This window comes from Ahaetulla prasina, chromosome 13 (assembly GCF_028640845.1).
Source record: "Ahaetulla prasina isolate Xishuangbanna chromosome 13, ASM2864084v1, whole genome shotgun sequence".
In the NCBI taxonomy this organism is placed as follows: domain Eukaryota; kingdom Metazoa; phylum Chordata; class Lepidosauria; order Squamata; family Colubridae; genus Ahaetulla; species Ahaetulla prasina.
Window position 1 is genome coordinate 7,405,580 of NC_080551.1, and position 21,011 is coordinate 7,426,590.

Genomic DNA, 21,011 nt, shown 5'->3' on the forward strand with positions numbered 1-21,011 from the left:
GATCAACTGACCTTAAAGTTGCCAAGGTTGGAGACCCTTGGCCTAGAAGACCGTCTCACTCTGCTATTCTATTGAAAGTAATGAAATTGTTTCTGAAACCCAAACTACTCTGACATCGCAATGCCTCAACTTTTTCTCTGATGTTCTTCCTTTAAAAAGTTGATGTCGCCGGCTATTTCATGCATCCAGTACATGCTTTTCTGAAGTAACTCATAAGAAATTTCTCCTTAGTTCTAGGTTGCTTCTCTCCTTGATTAGTTTCCACGCATTGCTTCCTGAGGGTAGAACAAGAAGCAATGGGTGGAAACTAATCAAGGAGAGAAGCAACCTAGAACTAAGGAGAAATTTCCTGACAGTTAGAACAATTAATCAGTGGAACAACTTGCCTGCAGAAGTTGTAAATGTTCCAACACTGGAAATTTTTAAGCAAATGTTGGATAGCCATTTGTCTGAAATGGTGTAGGGCTTCCTACCTGGGCAGGGGGTTGGACTAGAAGACCTCCAAGGTCCCTTCCAACTCTGATATAATTATTTTTAAATTCATTTTTGCCACTCTGCAATCATAAGGACTGTAAAATATGATTAAAACCACAAAGTTCATTTTTTTCCTGCTTTTTAAAAGATGTTGAGGTGCAGTTAAGGCGGATGCTTAGAAAGGCTTTTGCATTTTATCATTAATAATATTTTATTTTTAAAACGAATAGAGCCATATGGCATTACAATTCTCCGTTCACCCTAAAGATCTAAGGGCAGGTGTTGTTGTTTTTTTTTTAATTCTCTTAGGTGAGCCTGTTAACAAGGCAATGATCAGAAATTGGGCAAGTTTAATCAATTAAGGAAATCCATCGGAGGGACTGTCTTGTGATTTCAGTTTCTGCATGCAATAAAACAACCTGAGATCTAACAAGCCATTTCTAAAATTCCCCTTACTTTTGCTGGAATTTCCAGTTCTCTTATCTCACTGGAACCCTTCATGCAACTTTGAGACAATACTCTAAACAATCAAGGGATATACCGCAGTAGTCTCTAACTTGGCATTGGAAGATGGTCTGTTCTATTTAAAGACAAATTTCCAGCCAAGTGATTATTAAAATCCAAAAAAAAAAAAAAGTCAAACTAACCCAGAGATGACATTGAAAAATGTAATCGACCATTCCTGGAAGCCAAATTTAGTCTGTTAGTAGCAGATTAAAATCCAGAACTGTGCCAAGATAGCATTCTTAGAAATCCCATCTATTTCAGGCAGAAGACCAACTGGATAAGAAGAGTTTTAAGGTTTTAATGAAAGGATGCGCTGATGGTTTGAGAAAGAGGGTTTCCATCGTTGGGGCACATGGAAATTTGGGAGACAAGGCAAAAAGCTACACAAGAAATGGGTTCCATGTCAACCCAAGTGGAATCAGATTTACTTTAACAATTGGTAAAACAGGATTTAAACAGATCCCTGGAGGAAACCAATAGATACTGGACAGTGTGCAGTTCAGAAGGGTGTCAATAGATCAAGAAATGTTGTAGTTGTTAGTTGCGAAGTCGTGTCCGACCCATTGCAACCCCTTGGACAACGTTCCTCCAGGCCTTCCTGTCCTCTACCATCCTCTGGAGTTCATTTAAACTCATGCCTACTGCTTCAGTGACTCCATCCAGCCACCTCATCCCGTTCTTCTTTTGCCCTCAATCATTCCCGCATTCGGCTCTTCTCCAGTGAGTCCTTCCGTCTCATTAGGTGTCCAAAGCGCGGGCATGATGTGAACTGGTAGTAAAGGTAAGTAGAACCCACCCCTGGTGCTATTCAGCAGGTTCTGGAGAACCGGTAGCAGAAATTTTGAGTAGTTCGGACAACCGGCAAATACCATCTCTGGCAGGCCCCAGAGTGGAGTAGGAATGGAGATTTTGCCATCTCCTTCCCCCAGGAGTGGGGGGGAATGGGGATTTTGCAGTATCCTTCCCCCAGGAGTGGGGAGGAAATGGGGATTTTGCAGTATCCTTCCCCTGCCACAGCCACCAGGCCACGCCCACCAAGCCATGCCCACGGAAACGGCAGTAAAAAAGAATTAATTCCACCACTGATTTATACCAATATAAAGTTTATAGAAAAGACAGGAAGGTGGCCACTGGGAGAGGGGACTTTTATAGATATCAAAAAGGGCATAAAATGTAATATACTAGAAAATTCTGGAAGATCAGATTCCTCTGTAGAATTATTATGGGTGGTAAGAACTGGCCTAGCTATAAAGTAGGTCCTGGGATGTCCTATCAGCCAGCTGATCAAAGAATCGAGGACAAACTTGATTTGCTGAAAGAAATCAAGGAATCCTCTTTCTAGGCCAACTTCACTGGCTACTTCACAAAGGGAGGAATGTCTCCTCATCTGAGCCTCTAGCAACTACCAGGCCTATTTTTACTAATGGGGTTTAACCACACATTCTTTCTAACACTTGCCTTGCTATTAGAAGGTTTCTGATGTGGATCGTGGCATCATTCGTCTTAATTACTTTTTTTTTCCTGATCCATTTACTTTTCTATGGGCTCTCTTTTCTTTTTCTTTTTTTTTTAAAATAGGTATGATGGTGTATCCCTTCATCATTTTTTTCCAGTCGCTTAAGATGCAAGGGTTTGAAACAGTGGTGGGGTTCAAATAATTTAACAACCGGTTCTCTCCCCTAATGATTTCTTCCAACAACCAGTTCACCAAACTGCTCAGAAAGTTAACAACCGGTTCTCCAGAAGTGGTGCGAACTGGCTGAATCCCACCACTGGTTTGAAACCATTCTTTGTGACACTTATGAACTCTCTTGCCCCAGAAAAAGCATGTGAATTCATCTTCAATCAATCAATCAATCAATCAATCAATTAGAATAGTGCTGGAAGGGATCTTCGAGGTCTTCTAGTCCAGCCCCCTCCTCTGGCAGGGGACCCTATACCATTTCAGACAAGTGGCTGTCCCGTCCCTTCTTAAAAATCTCCAGTGATGAAGCACCCACAACTTCTGGAGGCAGGCTGTTCCACTGGAGAAAGCTGGAACTGTGGAACGTTCAAGTAGGGAGGGAGTTGGACAACATCTATGGTATGCGTGTGGGTGTTTGTTTATTTTTATTTTATTTATTTATTTATTTATTTTGTCACAACAGTATATATAAGCATAAGCATGAAAGTAACTATATAATATATAAGCATATATATATAAGCATAAGCATGCAATAACTATATTAATTGGATATAATGAAAGAAAACAACAGGACAGGAACAGTAGGCACGTTTGTGCTCTTAGGCACGCCCCTTACGGACCTCTTAGGAATGGGGTGAGGTCAATAGTAGATAGTCTTTGGTTAAAGCTTTGGGGATTTTGAGAAGAGACCACAGAGTCAGGTAGTGCGTTCCAGGCATTAACAACTCTGTTACTGAAGTCATATTTTCTGCAATCCGGATTGAAGTGGTTAACATTAAGTTTAAATCTATTGTTTGCTCTTGTATTGTTGCGATTGAAGCTGAAGTAGTCTTTAACAGGAAGGACATTGCAATAGATGATTCTATGAGTTAAACACAGGTCCTGTCGAAGGTGGCAGAGTTCTAAGTTTTCTAAACCCAAGATTTCAAGTCTGGTGGCATAAGGTATTTTGTTGTATTCAGGGGACTGGAGAACTGGAGGACGTTCCAGGTTTAGAGGGTTGTTCGATCTGTACGGTAAGTGGGAGAGGCAGATATGGCGGGGGGGAGGGGCTGTACCGAGTTGAGGGAGCACACGTTCGATGTTTGAGAGCGATCGCGTTCTCCGGCCCCTCAGTCCCTACCCGTTCCTCGGGTGGCCATGATCCTCAGAGCTTGGATCTTCGGCTGATGTTATGTAATGCTCGGTCCATGGTTAATAAGGCTCCCCTGATCTGCGATCTTATTCAGGGGGAGTCCGCAGACCTTATGGGCATTACGGAAACCTGGTTGGGCCCAGAGGGGGGGGTCCCCCTTGTTGAGATGTGCCCTCCAGGTTTCCGAGCATTTCATCAGCCGAGGGCCCAAGGTAGGGGTGGGGGGGTGGAGGTTGTTATTAAGGAGGATCTAGAGCTGAGGGAGACCACTGTTCCTCAGATTGCTGGCTGTGAATCCCTCTATGTGCGGTGGGGCTATAGGAATCAGTTGGGCTTGGTGATCGCGTACCTGGCTCCTTGCTGCATGACCACAGCCCTGCCCGAGCTGTTGGAGGTACTCGCGGCTGTGGCGGTTGAGACCCCCAGACTCATAGTCATGGGGGATTTTAACCTGCCATCAGTCGGCTTGTCATCGACGGCAGCTCGGGAGTTCCTGGCTTCCATGACGGCCTTGGACCTGATTCGAGTAAATGATGGCCCTATGCACACGGGGGGAGGCACGCTGGATCTGATTTATATCTCTGGACAGTGGTTAAATGATCTGGTGTTAGATGATTTAGTAACAGAACCAATGTCATGGTCGGATCATTTCTCCTTCGCCTAGACTTCGAACCGCCATCCCCCACCGAAGGGAGACGAAACCTATACAGTGGTCCCGCCCCAGGCGCCTGATGGACCCTGAGAGGTTCCTGACGGAGCTTGGGCCATTCCCTGAGGAACTGGCCCACGGCACGACTGAGGAACTGGTCGTGGCCTGGGAACAGGCCGCGCCGGGCCTTGACCGTGTCGCGCCTTTGCGGCCTCTGACCCGGCGAGGTCTCGTCCGGCCCTTGGTTCTCCGAGGGGCTGAGGGAGATGAAACGCCGGAGAAGACGCCTGAGAGCACCTGGAGGTCCAGTCGCCCGTTGATCGGACACTAGTTAGATCCTATTCTAGGACCTACCTAGTGGCAATGAGGGAAGCGAGGCGTTCCTATGCCTCCACCCTCATTGCGCCGGCAGATAACCGCCCGCCGCCCCAGCTGGGTGACCCGCCTTCCTACATCAGGAGGTGCGGATGACCTTTGCAGGGACGAGCCGAGGAGTTTAGTGGTTATCTATACGATAAAATCGCCAGCTGAGGGACGGTCTGGACCGAATTTGGGATGATCCAAGCGAGGGAGAGGAGGCACGCCTTGTTGAGCCCATTTGGGATGAGTTTGACCCTGTGGCCCCCGAGGACGACGACAGGTTGTTGGGGAGGCTTCACGGCACGACATGTTTACTGGACCCGTGTCCTTCCTGGCTGGTACTGGCCACTCAGGCGGTGATACGAGGCTGGCTCCAGAGGATTATCAACGCTTTGTTGGAAGGGTTTTCCTGCCGCCTTGAAAGAGGCGGTGGTGAGACCCTCCTTAAGAAGCCCTCCTGACCCAGCTATTTTGGGTAATTATCGTCCAGTCTCCAACCTTCGCTTTGTTGCGAAGGTTGTAGAGAGTGCCGTGGCGTGACAGCTACCCCAATACCTGGATGAAGACGTCTATCTAGACCTGCTCCAGTCCGGCTTCCGACCCGGATACAGCACGGAGACAGCTTTGGTCGCATTGGTGGATGATCTCTGGAGGGCCAGGGACAGGGGTTATTCCTCTGCCCTGGTCCTATTAGACCTCTCAGCGGTGTTCGATACCATCGACCATGGTATCTGCTGCACCGGTTGGGGGATTGGGAGTGGAGGCACCGATATCGGTGGTTCTCCTCCTATCTCTCCGACCGTCGCAGACGGTGTTGACAGGGGGCAGAGGTCGACCGCGAGGGGCCTCACTTGTGGGGTCCTCAGGGTCGATTCTCTCGCCCCTGCTGTTCAACATCTACATGAAGCCGCTGGGTGAGATCATCAGTGGTTTCGGGGTGAGATACCAGCAGTACGCTGATGACACCCAGCTGTACTTTTCCACCCCGGGCCACCCCAATGAAGTTGTTGAAGTGCTGTCCCGGTGGTTGGAAGCCGACGGGTCTGGATGGGGAGAAACAGGCCCAAGCTTAACCCCTCCAAGACGGAGTGGCTGTGGATGCCGGCATCCCGATTCAGTCAGCTGCAGCCGCAGCTGGCTGTTGGAGGCGAGTTATTGGCCCCAAAGGATAGGGTGCGCAACTTAGGTGTCCTCCTGGATGATCGGCTGTCGTTTGAAGGTCATTTGACGGCCGGCTCCAGGGGGGGGATCCACCAGGTTCGCCTGGTTCGCAGTTGCGCCTTCCTTGATCGGGATGCCTTATGCACAGTCACTCATGCGCTCGTTACCTCTCGCTGGATTACTGTAATGCTCTACATGGGGCTCCCTTGAAGTGCACTTGGAGGCTTCAGTTAGTCCAGAATGCAGCTGCGCGGGTGATAGAGGGAGCTACGTGTAGCTCCCACGTAACACCGCTCCTGCGCAGACTGCACTGGCTACCTGTGGCCTTCCGAGTGCACTTTAAGGTGTTGGTTACGACCTTTAAAGCGCTCCATGGCTTAGGACCTGGGTATTTACGGGACCGCCTGCTGTTACCACATGCCTCCCACCGACCCGTACGCTCCCATAGAGAGGGACTTCTCAGGGTGCCGTCCGCCAAACAATGCCGGCTGGCGGCCCCCAGGGGAAGGGCCTTTTCTGTGGGGGCTCCCACACTCTGGAACGAGCTTCCCCCGGGTTTACGCCAAATACCTGACCTTCGGACCTTCCGCCGCGAACTGAAGACACATCTTTTCATTCGCGCGGGGCTGGCTTAAATTGGATTTTAATGAAATTTTATTAATTTTAAACGGGTTGTTTAGTTTACGGTAATTTTAATTTCAGGCTAATTTTAAATAAGTTTTTTAAATGGTATTTTAACCTGTATATTTGTATTGCTGGTTTTATCTTGCCTGTACACCGCCCTGAGTCCTTCGGGAGAAGGGCGGTATAAAAATCAAATAAAATAAATAAATAAATAAATAAATAAACTCTTCTTGTAAAATATTTCTGGACACGTTCAATTGTATTGATGTCTGAAATGTGATATGGGTTCCAGACAGGCGAGCTGTATTCAAGAGTGTTTGTGTGTGTTGGCCAAAGGACAGATGGAACCTTGTCTTCTTTTTGGATATGTACCAACATCACACATCGATTTGGTAGAGCTTTCATGGAGACACTCCATCCAACATCTTGCCAATGTTGACACTCCTGGCCCTATAGACTGCTGCTGGAAAGTAACAGTGTAACAGAGTTGGAAGGGACCTTGGAGGTCTTCTAGTCCAACCTCTGATCAAGCAGAGACCCTTCACCATTCTGGTCAAATAGCTGTCCAGTCTCTTCTTAAAAACTTCCAGCATTGGAGCACCTACAACTTCTGAAGGCCAGATGTTCTACTGGTTAATTGTTTTCACTGTTGGAAAGTTTCTCCGTTATTTTAGGTTAGATATCTCCTCGATTAGTTTCCATACATTATTTCTGATCTTTGAAAAAATAAGTTCAATCTCTCTTTTTTATGGCAGCCCTTCAAATACTGGAATACCGCTATTAGGTCACCCCTAGTCCTTCTTTTCTCTAGGCCAGTGGTAGTCAACCTGGTCCCTACCGCCCACTAGTGGGCGTTCCAGCTTTCATGGTGGGCAGGAGGGGTTTTGTCCGATATTGAAGCACTTTCCTTTTTTTTTTTATTTAATTGACTTTTAAAAAAATTTTCATAGCATTATTTAAAAGCATTTTCATTAGGTTTTCATAAAATTCCCCGTGACAATTTAAATTTCTGAAAATATACTATTTGTATCACTTGCACATAAGTTTAGTTCACGTTATGTAAGTGAAACTAAATGGCGCTATAGTGTGACAGCAAACCAAAGAGCCTCATCCCAGAATAGCTCGCGCATCTCCCCCCACACCACCCAGCTGTAACAGACAAGCAGAGCTGGTAGCCGGCGCCCCCCCAAACCCAATCCATAATGCGTGAGAGGCATGCGCAGACAACGATACACGGCGCATTACTGTGGAACCGGTGGGCAGTTAGAAAATTTTACTACTAACAGAGAAACAAAAGTGGGCGGTAGGTATAAAAAGGTTGACTACTCCTGCTCTAGGCTGACCACTGCAGCCGTTCTTTCTATGATTTAGTCTCCAGATCTTTGATCATCTTTGTTGCTCTTCTCTGAACATTTTCCAAAGTCTCAACATCTTTTTTGTAATGTGGTGACCAAAATTGGTTGCAGTATTCCAGGTGTGGCCTTACTAAGGCTTTTTTCTAAAGCGATACTAATACTTTATGTGATTTTGATTCTATGCCTGTGTTTCAGGGGTGAAGTCCAGCAGGTTCTGACCAGTTCCGGAAAATCGGTACCGGAAATTTTGCATAGTTCGGGGAACCGGCAAATACCACCTCTGGCTGGCCCCAGAATGGGGTGGGAATGGAGATTTTGCAATATCCTTCTGCCAGAATGGGGTGGGAATGGAGATTTTGCAATATCTTTCCCCCAGGAATGGAGTGGGAATGGGGATTTTGCAGTATTTTTCCTCTGGAGTGGGGTGGGAATGGGGATTTTGCAGTATCTTTCCCCCCAGAGTGGGGTGGGAATGGGGATTTTGCAGTATCCTTCCCCTGCCACTCCCACCAAGCTACACCACGCCCACCCAGCCACGCCCACAGAACTGGTAGTAAAAAAATTTGGATTTCACCACTGCTCTCTTTATACAACTGAAAATTGCATTAGCTTTTTTGCGGGGCTGCTGATGCATACTGTGCATCTTTGCTTGTTAGAACTATGTTCAAACTTTAAAACATCTTTGTAGCAACATTGATGGATATTTGAATGCAGCCTGTGATATTTTAGATGGAGGCTTACATTTTGATTCCAAGTAACTATTTTTAACTCCGATTTCAGAGCTCTTGTTTATATTTTCCAATGGAGATACCCAGATCAGTTTGGGGCACCTTGGATGTCTTAGGACTTATCAAAAGCTCCTGCAGACACCAAGGAAGCAGGATTGTATTAGCTTTTTATGGCTGCTGCCACGAACTCCACATTTTTGCTTGTTAGAATTGTGTTCAAACTTTAAAACATCTTCGTTGCAACAACAGGGATGGATATTTGAATGCAGCCTGTGATACTTTAGGATAGAGGCTTACATTTTGATTCCAAAGAACTATTTTTAACTCTTATTTATATTTTCCAATGGAGATACCCATATCAGTTTGAGGCACCTTGGATCTCTCTCTCTCAGTCATTATTTAGAGTTGTCCTCATTTGAAACTTATCAAAAGCTCTTGGAGACACCAAGGAAGCAGATAAGAGGTTTCTCCTTTTCACCCATTGGGTGGAGAGAGAAAAAAACACATCCCTCTCTAAGGGAAGAACACATCAAACAAACAAGTTTGTTGCTGGTTGCTGGGAGGATGGGGGTGGGGGGTGGGGTGGGGATGAAGGAGGAAGGAAAGCCCTGCAGAATCTCTATTTGCAGCCGTCCCTCTCGAGAGATGCCAAGTGACATGGACTCTATCTGCCTGAAAGTCTGTGCGACTGGAATGTTCCCGTTCAGAGCAGATAGTGGGAAGGAAAAGCAGGAAATGGCATCTCGTCCTCCCCCAGGAACCAGGACCCCTCTCATTATTCTTGCTGAATTCCCCAGCTTTGTTTATATTTTAGGTGACAAGACACAAACCAGAAATGGGAGTGGATGGAGGGGGGAAAAGGAGAAGGCCAGGCTGGCCATGAACTGGCAGTCTGAGGGAAACCGATTCCTCTCCCATTCATTCATATATTTATATATATATATATATACATACATACATACATACATACATACACAGAGAGAGAGAGAGGGAGAGAACACCCATTTGGCTTCTTCTAGGAGAACATGTCCTCAACCCCCATGATGTGGAAATTCTAAAAATAGTGATTCATCTTGGCCTGAGAAGCTTGCCTTTTTCCCTGCACTAAACATTCTTTGAGGAATGAGACACAGAGAACTGGGTTTGGCTAGTCTAGAGAAAAGAAGGACAGGGGTGGAGTGGTTGGGGACACGACATGATAACAGTATTCCAGTATTTGAGGGGCTGCCACAAAGAAGAGGAGGTTAACTTATTTCCCAAAGCACCTGAAGGCAGGACAAAAAAAGCCATGGATGGAAACTAATCAAGGAGAAAAGCAACCTGGAGTTAAGGAGAATGATTAAGGGACATGGTGGATGAGTGGCTAAGACACTGAGCTTGTTGATCGAAAGATCGGCAGTTCAGCAATTCGAATCCCTAGCACCGCGTAAAGGGATGAGCTCCTGTAACTTGTCCCAGCTTCTGTTAACCGAGCAGATCGAAAGCACATAAAAAATATGCAAGTAGAAAAATAGGGACCACCTTTGGTGGAAAGGTAACAGCGTTCTGTGAGCCTTTGGCATTGAGTCATGCCGGCCACATGACCATGGAGACGTCTTCAGACAGCGCTGGCTCTTCGGCTTAGAAATGGAGATGAGCACCGCCCCCTGGAGTCGGCAATGACTAGCACATATATGCAAGGGGAACCTTTACCTTTAAGGAGCAACTTCCTAACAGTGAAGGACAATTAATCAGAGGAACCGCTTGCCTTCAGAAGTTGTAGGTGCTTCATCCCTGGAGGGTTTTTTTTTTTTTAGAAGAAACTGGACAGCCACTTGTCTGAAATGGAACAGGGTCTCTTGCTTGAGCAAGTGGTTGGACTAGAAGACCTCCAAGGTCCCTTTCGGGCTCTATTCTGATGGATTGATTAAGATGGATGGCCATTTTCAGACAGATCCCATGGCATTTTCTCCCCACCTCTTTCCTTCTACTTCAGAAGAAAGATTTTCCTATGAGAAACTCTTATTAAAATATGGGCTTTGCAAATTGTGACAGAACTATTCTAGGGCTTTTCCGCACATTATTTCCTCTTCTCCTAATGTTCCCTTCTTTGAATTCCCAGCCACATCTGAGGAGGGAAAAATTTCATTTACATCCTTGATAACCCCTGGAGGTCAGGCACCCATAACTTGTGAGGGGGAGGATGAATAGAGGTTCCCGCCTTGAAGTCGGGCTTCCAGCTTTAGTCTGGTGCCCACGGTAACATCCATTATGACCAAAGAAATGCAGGAAGAGAATTCTCCAAATCAAACCCAACGCCAGATATGTTTGTCTAAAAACACGAGTCTCCCTAGCAAGATGTCTTATCTTTTCCTTCTTTTGCTTATCTCCTCCTAAGGAATAGAAGAATAAGTCTTATCTAATATCACAGTACTTTTTACAACCCTATTTGAAAAGGTCTTTCTGGTCGCACGCACCTTCTGCCGAAAAGGAAAGGCACTGATTACATTTTTCCCCCCCTTCAGCGTGACTGCCTATCGGAGAACAATGCAGTTTTTTTAATTGCACTTTTACTTCCTCTATCAAAAAGTGGATGAAAATGGGGCAGCTGCTTCCAATGGAGTCACAATGCTACGTCTGCCAGGCAAATGCAGACATTGTTGTAATCCAAAGGGGAGGAAAGCATAGATCATTTGAAGATTGAAATTTAAATGGAGGTCAAAGTTCCCCTGGTAAAGAAAGCTAAATATAGGCGTTCCATTCATAAGATGTCAGAAGGAGTTGGAGCCGCATCTTCTGTACCATTGGAAAGGATGAGGCAGAGTCGGTTCATGGACGGGGGAGAATAATATCTCTGAATAACAGAAAACATATCCCACCTCCTGTTTTCTCCATAACAACAATCCTCTGACTGGGCTGAGAGAGATTGATTGACCCAAAGGACACCGAGTTGGCTTTCATGACTGAGGCAGGACTCGAACTCTCAGTCTTGCGCTTTCTAGCCTGATGCCTTAACCACTAAATCAAATTGTTTCTCTTCTATGGCTGCTTTTGGTGGTAGAGGTGGTGGTGGAGACAAGGAGGAGGAAGGAGGAGGAGGAGAAGGAAGAGGAGGAGGAGAAGGAAGAGGAGGAGGAAAAGAAGAAGAAGAAGAAGAAGAAGAAGGAGAAGAAGAAGAAGAAGAAGCATTTGAAGAAGAAGAAGCACTTGAAGAAGAAGAAGGGGAGGAGGAGGAAGAGGAGGAGGAGGAGGGGGAAGAAGAAAAAGAAGAAGTTGGAAGAAGAAGGCGGATAAAGAAGAAGAAGAATGTGGATAAAGAAGAAGAAGAGAGGAGGAGGAGGAGGAGGAGAGTTTGTTAAAGTAGAAGAGACAGATGATTGATTTTGATTGGGAAAAGTATCATTGCTATTAGAGGAGGAGGAGGAAGAAGAGGAGGAGGAGAAGAAGAAGAAGAAGAAGAAGAAGAAGAAGAAGAAGAAGAAGAAGAAGAAGAAGAAGAAGAAGAAGAAGAAGAAGAAGAAGAAGAAGAAGAAGAAGAAGAAGAAAGATCTCCCCTAAGCATCCAAATATCTGAAACTCTATCAAGTGGTCATAGAACATAGAATAATAGGGTTGGAAGGGACCTTGGGGTGGTCTCCTAATCCAACCCGCTGCTTAAAAAAGGGATTCGCTATTCCATTCCAGACAAATGGCTTTCCAAACTTCTTGAAATGAATATGGGGCAACCCCAAGCTGTGGAGGTGACGTGTTTCACTGATCAATTGTTCTCACTGTCAGAAAATTTATCTTTAGTTTTAGGTTTTGGAATGAGTGCAACTTCAATACTCCGCCACTGCGGTGACTGCATTAGTGCCCCTTGGAAAAAGCACCTTTGGGACAACCATGACCTGGAGGACTGAGAATCTCCTTAGACATTCGAGAAGATTCAAGCCAGAGTGGTGTCGGTGTTGAGATGCAATTTGCTTTGCTCTGAAGATTTCACTTTAAGATCCCTAATATCTACTAGACAATCCAGAGTTTGGCAAGCAGAAAATATACTTCGACTCAGAGAATTAGTGCCAAAGAAGATTTTTTTCCCCCACTTGGCCACGATCTCCAAGAAATATAAATGAGTTTTCAGAAAGACAAGAGGGAGAATCAATCACTTGGGCCATTTTTTTTTTGTCCCTTACACCCAATAAGAGTAATGCAGTCATCTCAATGGCTGAGTATTGAAGTTGCAATCCAATAGAGCTAGAAGATGCCAGTCTTCTTATTGGCCAGCATGTGCAAAGTGAGATTTATCATCTTAGTCATTGAGATTCCACACCAAGCTGCAGCTTCATTAATCTTCTCCACTTCCTGTTGAATGAGAGCCCTGTCAAAGGGGAAGTGTGTGGACTGAGGTCACATTCACAATCAATGGTAGTGATTAAGGCTGCAACAGACACACACACACAAACACACAGGATGTGCCAATTAGTGTAAACACGTTCTGTTGATAGTTGGCTCTGTGGAATAGACAGACAGATAGACAGAAAGATGTTACGGGAAGATTGGAAGGGTGGCTATATAGTTTTGAAAATAAAATACAAAACTTGTTTTGTTTTGTTTTTGAGGAGGAACTCACTCCTAGCTTGTTTGTTTAAACTTTTAAAGGAAAGGAGGAGTGTGGGAGGCAAGTTAAAAAGAGAAGAAGTGAAACTTCCAACAGGGAGACAGATGATGGATAGAAAGGATCTTTTTTTTTAAAAAAAAAGTACTGTACTGTGCTGTACTGAGAATTAGAATAGAGTAAGAAATTAGAAACGGGGAGGGGTGGGGAGATATTGTTATACCTATCTTTACATAACACATTTAAAGAGGATGTTAGAGGTAAGATTAGATTTGGAAAAAGGATGCTATCAGATATGCCCAAGAATAATGTTAGGACTATTAGAACGATGTAGCAAATATTGAATAATTGAAAAATGAAGGAATTTGTGCTGGTAGAAATAGGTATAATAACATTAAACCGTGTAAGTTTGACTAATGTAGTGACATTTATTTGTATTATTTTTTTGTCCCTTACACCCAATAAGAGTAATGCAGTCATCTCAATGGCTGAGTATTGAAGTTGCAATCCAATAGAGCTAGAAGATGCCAGTCTTCTTATTGGCCAGCATGTGCAAAGTGAGATTTATCATCTTAGTCATTGAGATTCCACACCAAGCTGCAGCTTCATTAATCTTCTCCACTTCCTGTTGAATGAGAGCCCTGTCAAAGGGGAAGTGTGTGGACTGAGGTCACATTCACAATCAATGGTAGTGATTAAGGCTGCAACACACACACAGGATGTGCCAATTAGTGTAAACATGTTCTGTTGATAGTTGGCTCTGTAGAATAGACAGACAGATAGACAGAAAGATGTTAAGGGAAGATTGGAAGGGTGGCTATATAGTTTTGAAAATAAAATACAAAGCTTGTTGTTTTGTTTTGAGGAGGAACTCACTCCTAGCTTGTTTGTTTAAACTTTTAAAGGAAAGGAGGAATGTGGGAGGCAAGTTAAAAGAGAAGAAGAAGAAAGATCTCCCCTAAGCATCCAAATATCTGAAACTCTATCAAGTGGTCATAGAACATAGAATAATAGGGTTGGAAGGGACCTTGGGGGGTCTCCTAATCCAACCCGCTGCTCAAAAAAAGGATTCGCTATTCCATTCCAGACAAATGGCTTTCCAAACTTCTTGAAATGAATATGGGGCAACCGCAAGCTGTGGAACAGTGATGTGTTTCACCGATCAATTGTTCTCACTGTCAGAAAATTTATCTTTAGTTTTAGGTTTTGGAATGAGCGCAACTTCAATACTCCGCCACTGCGGTGACTGCATTAGTGCCCCTTGGAAAAAGCACCTTTGGGACAACCATGACCTGGAGGACTGAGAATCTCCTTAGACATTCGAGAAGATTCAAGCCAGAGTGGTGTCGGTGTTGAGATGCAATTTGCTTTGCTCTGAAGATTCCACTTTAAGATCCCTAATATCTACTAGACAATCCAGAGTTTGGCAAGCAGAAAATATACTCCGACTCAGAGAATTAGTGCCAAAGAAGATTTTTCTCCCCACTTGGCCACGATCTCCAAGAAATATAAATGAGTTTTCAGAAAGACAAGAGGGAGAATCAATCACTTGGGCCACTTTTTTTTGTCCCTTACACCCAATAAGAGTAATGCAGTCATCTCAATGTCTGAGTATTGAAGTTGCAATCCAATAGAGCTAGAAGATGCCAGTCTTCTTATTGGCCAGCATGTGCAAAGTGAGATTTATCATCTTAGTCATTGAGATTCCACACCAAGCTGCAGCTTCATTAATCTTCTCCACTTCCTGTTGAATGAGAGCCCTGTCAAAGGGGAAGTGTGTGGACTGAGGTCACATTCACAATCAATGGTAGTGATTAAGGCTGCAACACACACACACACACACACACACACACACACACACACACACACACACAGGATGTGCCAATTAGTGTAAACATGTTCTGTTGATAGTTGGCTCTGTAGAATAGACAGACAGATAGACAGAAAGATGTTAAGGGAAGATTGGAAGGGTGGCTATATAGTTTTGAAAATAAAATACAAAGCTTGTTGTTTTGTTTTGTTTTGTTTTTGAGGAGGAACTCACTCCTAGCTTGTTTGTTTAAACTTTTAAAGGAAAGGAGGAATGTGGGAGGCAAGTTAAAAAGAGAAGAAATGAAACTTCCAACAGGGTGAGAGATGATGGATAGAAAGGATCTTTTTTTAAAAAAAAAAATGATTGGCTGTACTGAGAATTAGAATAGAGTAAGAAATTAGAAACGGGGACGGGGGGGGGGGGGAGATATTGTTATACCTATCTTTACATAACACATTTAAAGAGAATGTTAGAGGTTAAGATTAGATTTGGAAAAAGGATGCTATCAGATATGCCCAAGAATAATGTTAGGACTATTAGAACGATGTAGCAAATATTGAATAATTGAAAAATGAAGGAATTTGTGATGGTAGAAATAGGTATAATAACATTAGACCGTGTAAGTTTGACTAATGTAGTGACTTTTATTTGTATTTTTTTTTTTATTTTGTCATAACATTATATACAGGAACATATATTGAAAGGAAACAATAGGACAGGAACTGTAGGCACTTTTGTGCACTTATGCACGCCCCTTAATAATAATTATATTATTATATTATTTTATATTTATATTTATATTTATATATTTAATATAAATATATAAATAATATATTTATATTATTATATTATATATTATTATTATATTATATTAATATAATAATATTATTATTATTAATATTGGTTTTGTATCAAAATGAATGACACTTGGACATACAGTGTCCATACGATGATATTGGTGATATTGACATATGTTGAAAAAAATTTAAAAAATCTTTACCTAAAAAAAAACCTTCTAAAGGAAAAGAAAAACCTCTACATGTTTATAACAGTGCCCAACGCAGATATTAAAGCTCTTCCTTGAAGGACTAGGGCCATGATGGCAAATCTATGGCATGCATGCCACAGGTGGCACACGTAGCCAAATCGGTGGGCATGCGAGCGCAGCTTCGCCAGCTGATTTTCAGGCCTTCTGGGCCCAGCAGAAGTAGGGAAACAGGCTGTTTCCTGCCTCTGGAGGGCCTCGGGTGGCGGGAAGGCCAGTTTTTTACTCTCCCCAGCCTCCAGAGCCTTTCTAGGAGCCAGCAGAGGGTGAAAATGGCCTTCTCCCCCTCCCCCCGCGAGGCCCTCTGGAGGCTGGAAACAGCCCATTTGCCAACTTCTGGTGGGACCAGAATTTGCCAAACAAGCCATTTTCTGCCTCCGGAGGGCCTCCAGTGGATGGGAAAGGCTGTTTTTGCCCTCCGTAGACTCCTAGAAAGGCTCTAGAGGTTACGGGCCTACCGTGCCATCGTGTGCCAGGAGCGGGGGAAGTGGAGGGATCGAGCGCGCATGCGTGGGGACAGGGCGCTTAGAATTACGGGTATGGGCACGCGCACGTGCGACACACACACACACACACACACACACACACACACACATGCTCCTAGCAGCCATGGCAAAAAGGTTAGCCATCACTGGACTAGGGGAACTCAGGTTAGTGCCTGGTTCATTAAGGAAGTGCTTCAAAAAAGATTAATAGAACAGAATAATAGAGTTGAAAAGGCCCCTGGAGGTCTTCTAGTCCAGCCCTCTGCTCAAGCAGGAGACCCTCTACCATTTCAGACAAATGGCTGTCCAGTCTCTTTTTAAAAGCCTCCAGTGATGGAGCACCCACGATTTCTGAAGGAAAGTCGTCCCACTCATTAATTGTTCTCACTGTCAGGAAATTTCTCCTTAATTCTAGGTTGTTTCTTTCCTTGATTTGTTTTCACCCATTTCTTCTTGTTCTGCCTTCAGGTGCTTTGGAGAATAAATTGACCCAACCTCATTTCTGTGACAACCCCTCAAATATTGGAATACTCCTGTCATGTCACCCCTAGTTCCTCTTTTAATTAGAGTAGGCTAGGAATGATTGGCGCCTTCCTCTAATGGGTATGGAAGAAAGCAAAACCTGGCTAGGATGTCTGCTTAAAATTAAACCAATTTCTTTTTTTAAATAAAATTGAGTGGTGCTTGCCATTAATCTACTGGTGAGAGAATCTACATCAACCCTATCCAGGACAGATGGTTATTTTTTTTAATACCCTTTATTGTGGAAACCTTTCATTTGTTATATATGTTATGGCTAGAACCTATAATCAATTTCAACCAAGGCACCTATCAACTAGTATGTATATCGACTGATCGATCAGGATCTTTTTACACAGTTCATTGTAATTTAAAATCAAATTTTTGTTTGATAATTCCTTCCTCCCTCCCTCCCTCCCTCCCTCCCTCCCTCTCCTTCCTTCCTTCCTTCCTTCCTTCCTTCCTTCCTTCCTTCCTTCCTTTCTCTTTCTCTCTCTCTCTCTCTCTCTCTCTCTCTTTCTTTCTTTCTTCTTTTGTCTTTCATTTTAGATCCCTTTAACTTTGCTTATTGGAAGCCACCTGGGAATGTCACAAGTCGTGATCCCGTGACCATACTGTGACACTCGTAAGTGCAAAACTTCTCCAGAGTTTCATTTCCTTATAAAACAGGTTTCTATTTTCCTACCTTATTACCTCAGGTAATTTAAGAGTTCCATTTTAATTTATCTTGGGGGCAGAAGAGGCAACTTGCTGGTGTTATTTTCTGTGATATTTTCTGTTGCTCTCATTGGAAAAAAGCAGAGGATTTTTATTTATTTATTTGCAAAAAAAAAAAAAAATAGCAATTCACTCCTGATGTCTTCCCTCTGATTGAACAGAAGGAGATTCTAGTGGATCATATGCTTAGCAGGCAGTTGATCTAGGTGACCTCTAAGGTCCCTTTCGAGTCTGTGATGGTCTCTCTGGTTGGATGACTATATAATGATGGACGGGGCATCCATATGGTTCTTAGCTCTGAGAACATAACAGCAGAGAGAAATATTCCACTGAATTTTTTTTCTTCTTTAAAATAATTTTTGAAAGTTAAGTCTTTTCCAGTATATTTTATATTCATTTGGATAATATACTAATAATATTTCCACCATAAGGAATGAGTCTGCAGGAACTAAATAAAGAATTTGGGGTTGTTGTTTTTTTCTACACAGCAGGGGAAAAATAAGTGGAGCACAACTAAAGTTACATGAAAAGCGAAAACATAAATATACAGAATAACGAAAGGGAAAAAAAAGATTTAAAAAATTGGAGAGCTGGACAAAACAGGATGAATTTTGAACTCAATATTCATCGGGAAGATGGCTGCAGGAGAGTTTAGCTGTCCTTCCAGAAAGCAAAAATTAATTTGCTTTGGCCAAATTAAAATTAATTAAAATTATGCAATGTTGCCCTTGTGTTAATTTTAATAGTGAGGTTGTTGTGATTTAAGGCTACAATTAGTTCTAGTGTTTGAAAGAAAGCACTGTAATCGAGACAGGACATTTTAATAATCCTGGTTATAAACATTTAATACATCATCTTTAGGGACTCACAAACACATTGTAATTAACTTTTACAACTGAAATAAATCAGATTGCATTAGCATATTGCAAAAAGAAAAAAATAATTTGCATGATTGAGAACAGCTTCGGAGAATTATGTATAACAGGCTCTCGTGTAAACATCGGTGTGGAACTGCGCTCCAACTTGTACTATTTTATTAGAGGGGCGTGCCAGTCTCCTTTAAAACAAGAAAGTGAAAAGGAGAAAGTGTTTTGCACTTTTCCTTTGCCTGTCTCCCTCCATGAGTATGGCTATTGCTCAAATCACCCTCCTAGTTAAAAAAAAAAAGACATCAAGTGTCTATAATGGGCAAGGTCAGTTGAATGGCTTTCAATGAAAGGATTAAGGCTTTTGTTGTTAAAACACTTTTAAAAGGTCTTTGACACTTTCACACTGCCCAGAGGAAACCAACAAAACTATTCATAGAATAAACAGACCTGGAAGGGACCTTGGAGGTCTTCTAGTCCAACCCTCTGCTCAAGCAGGAAACCCTACACCATTTCGTACAAATGGTTATCCAACATTTTCTTAAAAATTTCCAGTGTTGGAGCATTCACAACTTCTGCAGGCAAGTTGTTCCACTTATTAATTGTTCTGTCAGGAAATTTCTCCTTAGTTCTAAGTTGCTTCTCTCCTTGGTGAGTTTCCACCCGTTGCTTCTCGTTCTACCCTCAGGTGCTTTGGAGAATAGTTTGACTCCCTCTTCTTTGTGGCAACCCCTGAGATATTGGAACACTGCTATCATGTCTCCCCTAGTCCTTCTTTTCATCAAACTAGACGTACTCAGTTCCTGCAACCGTTCTTTATATATTTCATCCTCGAGTCCCCTAATCCTCTTGGCTGCTCTTCTCTGCACTCTTTCTAGAGTCTCAACATCTTTTTTACATTGTGGCGATCAAAACTGAATGACAAATGACTGTCCAGTCTCTTCTTAAAAGCTTCCAGTGATGGAGCACGCCTCCAGGAGAGAAGCAAAACTAGGATAAAGGATAAATTTCCTAACTGTTAGAACAATCAATCAGGAAATTCCTCCTTTGTTCTAGGTTGCTTCTCTCCTTGATTAGTTTCCATCTTTCATTTGTTGTCTTGCCTTCTGGTGCTTTGGAGAATAGGCTGAGCCCAGCGGTGAAATCCAGCCGGATCTATCCTGCTCACACGAACAGCGGGGGTTATTCTGTTATGTTGAGACTTTGGAAAGAGTGCAAAGAAGAGCACAAAGAGCTAAAATATATGAAGAATGGTTGCAGGAATTGGGTATGGCTAATCTAGTGAAAAGAAGGACTGGCGGATGACATGATAGCAGTCTTCCATTATACAAGGGGCTGCCACAAAGAATTTTCCATTTTCCAAAGCACTAGAAGGCAATGCAAGAAGCAATGGGTGGAAATTAATCACGGCGAGAAGCAACCTAGAACTAAGGAGAAATTTCCTAGCAATAAAAACAATTAATGAGTGGAATGGCTTGCTTTCAGAAGTTGTGGATGCTCCCTCACTGGTTGCTTTTAAGAAGGGACTGGACAGCCACTTATCTGGAATTGGGAGCGGGTATAGGGTGTCCTCAGTGGTGGGATTCAGCCAGTTCGCACCACTTCGGGAGAACCAGTTGTTAACCTTCCGAGCAGTTTGGCGAACTGGTTGTTGGAAGAAATCATTAGGGCAGAGAACCGGTTGTTAAATTACTTGAATCCCACCCCTGGGTGTCCAGCTTGAACAGGAGGTTGGACTAGAAGACCTCCAAAGTTCCCTCCAACTCTGTTATTCTGTTATCTCTTTACCACACAGTGTTGAATTTACTTTCCAATTATTTGAGGAACTTGGATAGCCATTAACATACGTGAGACTTAACTTCCCTCAGTTTAGAAACATGCACATTCAACTTTGCGTGGTCTATAGCTGCATCAAGGTCTGTTACAATCTGTTGCCATTTATCTTCTTAAAATGGGAAAGATGCCCATTTCAATAGAGACAAGCAAGAGTTTTTCTCCCTCTGGCCTGAGGTCCATGGAGTCAGTGTTTTTTTTTTCTCCTCATGGACTATTCCTTATTGATTTTTTTTTGAAGGAGTAAGTTAATTAACAGAAGACATGAAGCCCCTTGCATAATTAACAAGACATTTACCTAAAATCAATAACCTAATTGCCACACCTACCATACTTTGGGAATAGTGTTTATCCTATTGAGAGGACATCATTTATATCTCCATGTTAACGCAACTACTGGAGTGTTGTTCAAGAGAGCAGCCAGATCTGTAAAGTGATAATTTATTGAACAATCAATTAAACATTTTAACCTTGAAATATATA